The 5,702-nt window shown below is 44.9% G+C and overlaps 1 protein-coding gene across 7 annotated transcripts in view; it reads left to right on the top strand.

The window, feature by feature from the left end:
• Positions 1–5,702, top strand: part of ANO10 (anoctamin 10) — a 120,655-nt gene that overhangs the window by 25,794 nt on the left and 89,159 nt on the right. Inside the window, exon 1 of one of the 7 annotated variants that reach the window (XM_005882638.2) lies at positions 72–111. The exons of 4 other annotated variants lie outside the window; for them this stretch is intronic. The gene's annotated coding sequence lies outside the window, so the exon portion shown is untranslated. Of the gene's footprint in view, positions 1–71; positions 112–199; positions 221–337; positions 361–5,702 lie in introns of those variants that run through there. 2 more of the 7 variants (XM_005882639.2, XM_014530333.1) reach the window with 2 other exon arrangements.

Genomic DNA, 5,702 nt, shown 5'->3' with positions numbered 1-5,702 from the left:
ATCCAAACCCGGGACGCCTCCTGGGACTCCTCCCCGACCGCCGCCCTTCCTCCCAGGGACCTCCCCGAGCTGGCGGTCCCGGGAATGGGGAAGTGGGCTGGGGGTGTCCAGGTGGGGAGTGGGAGGCGTGAAGGTATTGGGGGGGAGTGGCTGTCGCAGCGAGGGGGAGGGGATAGGAGTCTGGGCGTGGAGGGTTGAGGAATGGAGTGAAAGAAAGGGGGTGAGGCCGAAATCTGGGGTGACGAGCTAAGGATGGGGGTCCCTCGGGGAGGGAGGCTCACAACGTTGGGGAAGGTGGTCGTGAGTCGGGTGGAGGAGTCAGCGAATCATGGGAAGGACCAGCTCGCAGAGGCCCATGATGTACGTTTCCCCTGGCAATCTGGGGTGCAGGGAGTCTCAGGAAGGGTGTGGCGGGGCGGGCTGGCGGGGTGATCGGGTTTCCAGGCGTCTGACTGGGACACATCGTACAGTTTGAACAGTAGGTGCAAGTGAGGGGCAGTGCCGGGGACACACGAGAAATATGGACGGAACGGGGGCCTCCTCTCATTCTCCCGGTGCCTGCGCAGAGCAGCACTCGTGTGCGCTGCCTTCTGTAAAACCCAATTTGAGCAGATGAGACAATGGATGGAGGTCCGGGATTTTGAAAGTGTAGTTGAGGTTTGTTCAGTCTCATCAGCAGTTGTATCACATTGGCTTAAGTCCTGCGGAGTTGTAATTCTAAAAAATCTGATCCTACCGCTGAAAGAATCTTAGAATCGCCATGAAGAATGACACATTTAAAAGATCTAATGTAAAGGTATAGAAAAGGCCTGGTAAATTGGAGAGTGTGTGCCCTTAAAAAAACAGTGAATTTTTTTTTTCATTGTAAAAAACTTGGAAGATAGAGGAAAAGTGTAAGGATGAAAATGAAAAGCCCATTAAAATATTGGTGCAATTCTTCTCAATTCTTTTTTTTTTGTATTTTTTGTGTATTTCAATGTACCTATTACTGAATTGGGATCATATTATCTGTTACTTGATAATTATTTTGCTTTTTTCCTCACCATTTTCCCGGATCATTCAAAATGCTCCTTATGAATTCTTTTAAATTGTTGTGTAACACTTAGTTCACCGTATGAATTCATTCTTTTATCACATACCAGAGTTTCAACTGTGGGACAGCTCATGTGCTTGGAGGTGAGATTCAGGGTTGCCCCAGATTTTCAGACATTATCCAGCCCAAATGACCAAAATCTCGGTAGTAATGACAGTAGACAGAAAGTGTGAGTGAGAGGAGGACATAGTCTTGTCTCGCCTCACTGGTCACACTCCCCGCAAGACTCAGTTGGGTGACTAAGCCTTCTGACTGTGTGGCGTGCAGTCAGGCCTGGGCCCCTGTGGCCAGGCTGTCTTCAGTGTGCCCTGTCTCACCTCCTCCAACTTCCTATTGGGTCCTGAGGTCGCAGGTTCCCACATACGTTCCTCAGGAAATGGGCCCCACCAGCCTCCCTACACCGTCGGTGTCACTGAGAAACCTAGTGAGGGTGGGTGTGTGCAGTACTGACTGGCCACTCCCCTATCTGCCCATCTCCTGCATAACTGAGAGGCGGCTGCCCTACATCCCAAGGAGGGAGTGTCCCACCATTGCTCTCAAACTTAACCGCCTGTCGGAGGTTTCAGAGGATGGCGCTGGGTTGTCTCTGGGGGAGTCCCGTCCTCCGTCTAGCCCTGGCCACTAAGACGACAGCTTTCCTCCCCAGGAAGCCCTCTCGTCCTCCAGCTCCATCAGCGTGGCCCTTCATTTTTCTCTCACGGACGTGTTCCCTTCTGCTTCATGACCGAGTGGTTTTGTCATTTTATTTCATGCTTCTCCTTAGGTCTGGAACAAGTTGATTCCTAAAGATAGCCTTGTGCATTCTCTTATTGGCCTTTGAATTTATGATAATTCCACTTATTTCCCCCCCCGCCACCCCTTTACCCAGACTCAGGAAGAGAGTAAAGGGCCCACTGTTACTTTTTTGTTCATTGATAAAATATGCATATATACCCTCCCCCCCATACACACACATGGTTGAACTCGCAGTGGGTTTCTTTTCATGTGTTTCAATCCCCATGGTCAGGATTCACCTCTGTAGTCAAGTGATTCCAGTGGCTAATGTAAAAGACACATAAATCAGTAATCCAGTTCCTTTGTAGAGCTCTCTCCGGCCCTGTGTGCCGTTGTACACATGATAAAGAAGAACAGAATTTGGGATGGCTGTCTGCTGAGCCTGTGCCCCAAGGCCTGTGTGGAACCTGTCACTCATGCTGTAGTCATTCCTGGCTGCCATCCTGGCTGACAGTCTGGATAAAAGGGGGACGTTGGCTATGGTAGTGGAAAGCATTCTCCCTCCAGTGCCCAAGACGTCTGCATATGTTGAATATGCTTGTTTAGATCAGCCCTAACTGAAACCATGAGGCCTTTTCCTGTACCCACCCTTAGAGCCCTAATGTGCCCCCATCTGGTATGTTGGTCCCATGTACTCCTCCCATGTTCATCATAATGCTGGTGAACAAGCTCCCATTAAGACCCTCTGGTAAAAGCAGATTGCAGAACTCAGCTTAGACCAATGCTGCCATGAGGCTTCTAATTTCCATCATCTAACTCTTGATACATCACTGGGGAGAAGTGGGATTAGAGCCGGCCTGGATGCCACTGGCCAGCGAACTGCAGAGTACAAGTCTGCCTTGCCTGCATCCGTGCTCTAAGTACAATAGCCCAGGAGGCCTCGGGGAGATGAGCACTTTCCACACAAGATGGCATGTGTCTTCCCAACACAGAGAGGGGCAGGGATCTCCCAAGGAGAGGGCATCCCCAGGGGTGTTACTGTACAGTGACAATTTTCCTGAGCAGAAGGCACAGGAAGTAGTGCTCAGGGTTGCAGGGACAGGAAAAAGAGAGCACCGGTGGTGTAAGAGGATTCCTGCCTCTTAGGTAACCCAGACAGTCAGTACACTGTGGCCCAATGAATGGCACATATTATCTCTGTCATCAATGTGTGAAAAGGCCTGATTGTTTGTAACTGGGTTCTCTTTATCTTTCAATCTCTGCGAATCTGAGAAGGGAAAAGTATTTCGTTGTTACTTTTGCATTTCTTTTATTAGTAAATTTGAATATCCTTTTAAATATGTGTTGGCCACTTATATTTCTTCTTTTGTGACTTGTGATTTCAGTGTTTTTGAAATTTTTTGTTGAATTTGTTAGAACTCTTTGTATATCATGTATTGTGATACTTTTGTCTGTAATGTACTGAAAATCTTACTAAGGTTGCGCCTCTGCAGTAAAAATAGGGGTGCATATAGTCTTTCAAATTATATTCTTTTGAATTAGTACATCTAGGATATGTTGTTTTTATATTATGTACTAGAGGCCCGGTACACAAATTTGCGCACGGGTGGGGTCCGGCCGGCCCGCCACCTAGGCCAGGAGGAGGGGCCATGGGCGTTTGGCGGGCCGGCCCTGCCCCCTGGTCGAACTCCTGGTCAAGGGGACAATTTTCATAATAGTCTTTTATTATATAGGATATGTATATGTATATACACATTGTAGGAGAAAAAGCTATGTCATGCCTAACTTCTCAATTTATTTGCCAAATGTTGCATTTCCAGTTTAATATATATCCTCATAAGTATATCTAGCACTTATGGATCATTTCTCTCTCTCTCTCTCTCTCTCCTTCTGGGCTATCTCTCTCTCTCTCTCTCTCTCTCTCTCTCCTTCTGGGCTGGAGTTTGAACATTAGACACAATTAAAATGCTCTAATGGAAAAAGAATGTGCCTTGAGGAATAAAAGGGAGATTATATCTCAAATGAGAATAAATCAATGAGCAAATACTTACTATGAGTTTGTAAATAGTGCTCATATATACGTTTAAAACTGAAACCTGCTTTTCATGTCTCAGAAAGATTGTTTTATGACCCGGCAATTATGAGGTAGGCCTTTTATTACCTGCCAGTGCATACTTGGTAGAAAACTTTGACCTTTGATGCCATCTACATATGCCCTGCTGAGCAATTTATTGTTCCCTTCGCCTAACCAGTCTTCTCATCATTGCTCTTTGTTCATGCACAGTTATTCTTTCCATGCCTCCAGTTAGGAACCCTGGAGCCATCCATTTATCTTTCCAAGTTGTAGGTTGTCTAGTTCTCTTCCTTCCTTCCCAGAAAGTTTGTTTCATTCCTCAGGAGGCCCCTCCACCCCGGGTTATTGCTGAGATACTTAGCCCAGATGTCAGGATGATTGGATGCACACATGCTTCTGCTATTAGACTGGGAGCTCCTCAAAAGCAAGATGGAGACCTTATTTATTTTGTACTTTCCAGACTATCACAACTTGGTTCACAGTGCGCACGTGATTAATGTTGGTTGTGTTTGATATTTTCATTTAAAAGATGATGATGCTTATCTCATAGTCTACTGGTAGATTAACATTTCCCCCCAACATTTTTAAATGAAAGATTCCAGAAGTTCAGGGGAGTTGAAAGAATACCAGGAAGATCTCCCATATTCTTCTTCCCTAAGTTTACCTATTGGGAATCATATCACTCTGACACCTAGCTAGTCCTCTGCTCAGAAACCGACAGTGACTCCTACTGGCCATTGGGTCAGATGGAAATGATAGCATTAAGTATTCTTAAGTGGTTGCAGTCATATTGTTCTACACTGTCCTGAGTCTCACTTTATTGATTTATACGTATTATTCCCCTGTGTAGCACAGCTTCTCCCTTTGCTTGATCCAAAACTTGGACACATGAAGTGTTCCGAGTTCCATAGCTCTAACTGCCAGCTGTATAAATCCTGGCTATATCATTAGCTGTTTGGAGGTGAGTATTAGGTCCTATTTTGATCTGGTTTCCTTTATAGAGCCCAGTGTGCTGACTTTTGATTTGGTTGGTATCTTTAGGAGTATTCCTGATATATTTGTAGTATAATTTGAAAATAACATTGATTTATAATGCCTGTGTTGCCCCAAACAAAACTTATGCTCTATTAGAGAAAAAAACAAAGCTTATAAGTCCAAGCTAGACAACCTGGATCTCTTTGATCAGCTTGCTGCAAGATTTCCTCCAAAGAAAGGAAAGACGTTCGTTCTATGGTGTTGATCACTCCTTTTGTGATTGTTCTAGAAAACTGATTTATAATTGTCCTTTGGAGTCATTAAAACTTATACCACGTTCAAAGTTAGAATAAGTAAGTCTAAAGTCTGAAGTTCGCCCCCTGAGAATCACTGGGTCAGAGAGATTCATATGAGAAATATTCTACAGAGAGGCCGATAGGCCTTAGTGACTAATAGCATTTGTGGGTCTCCAGTTGACTCTTATTTTTCAAGCTTGGTAACAGAGATAAAGGTAACAGAGAAAGCTGATGCTGGGAGATCAACTCTATACCACAACATAAAATTGGACTGTGTCAGTTCCCTTCTCATAACAAATGAGTGACTCCCAGCATATATTGGACAAAGCCCAGTTCCTTTGTAATCATGGGCCCTTGTCAGTTTCCAGCTCATTCCCCCCCCCCCTCCACCCTTCGCATAGATAATGCACCTTTTCTGAGCGTGTTGGCTAGTTTTTATTATTTTATTTTCTGTTAAAATATTTATTGAATGAATGAACTTTTAAAAAATTATTTTTATTGATTTTTTTAGAGAGGAAGGGAGAGGGATAGAGAGAAACATCGATCAGCT

The sequence above is a fragment of the Myotis brandtii genome, unplaced genomic scaffold, assembly GCF_000412655.1.
Source record: "Myotis brandtii unplaced genomic scaffold, ASM41265v1 scaffold731, whole genome shotgun sequence".
Lineage (NCBI taxonomy): Eukaryota > Metazoa > Chordata > Mammalia > Chiroptera > Vespertilionidae > Myotis > Myotis brandtii.
Note: the sequence above shows the minus strand (reverse complement) of the source record. Positions and strands in the feature narration are given on the sequence as shown.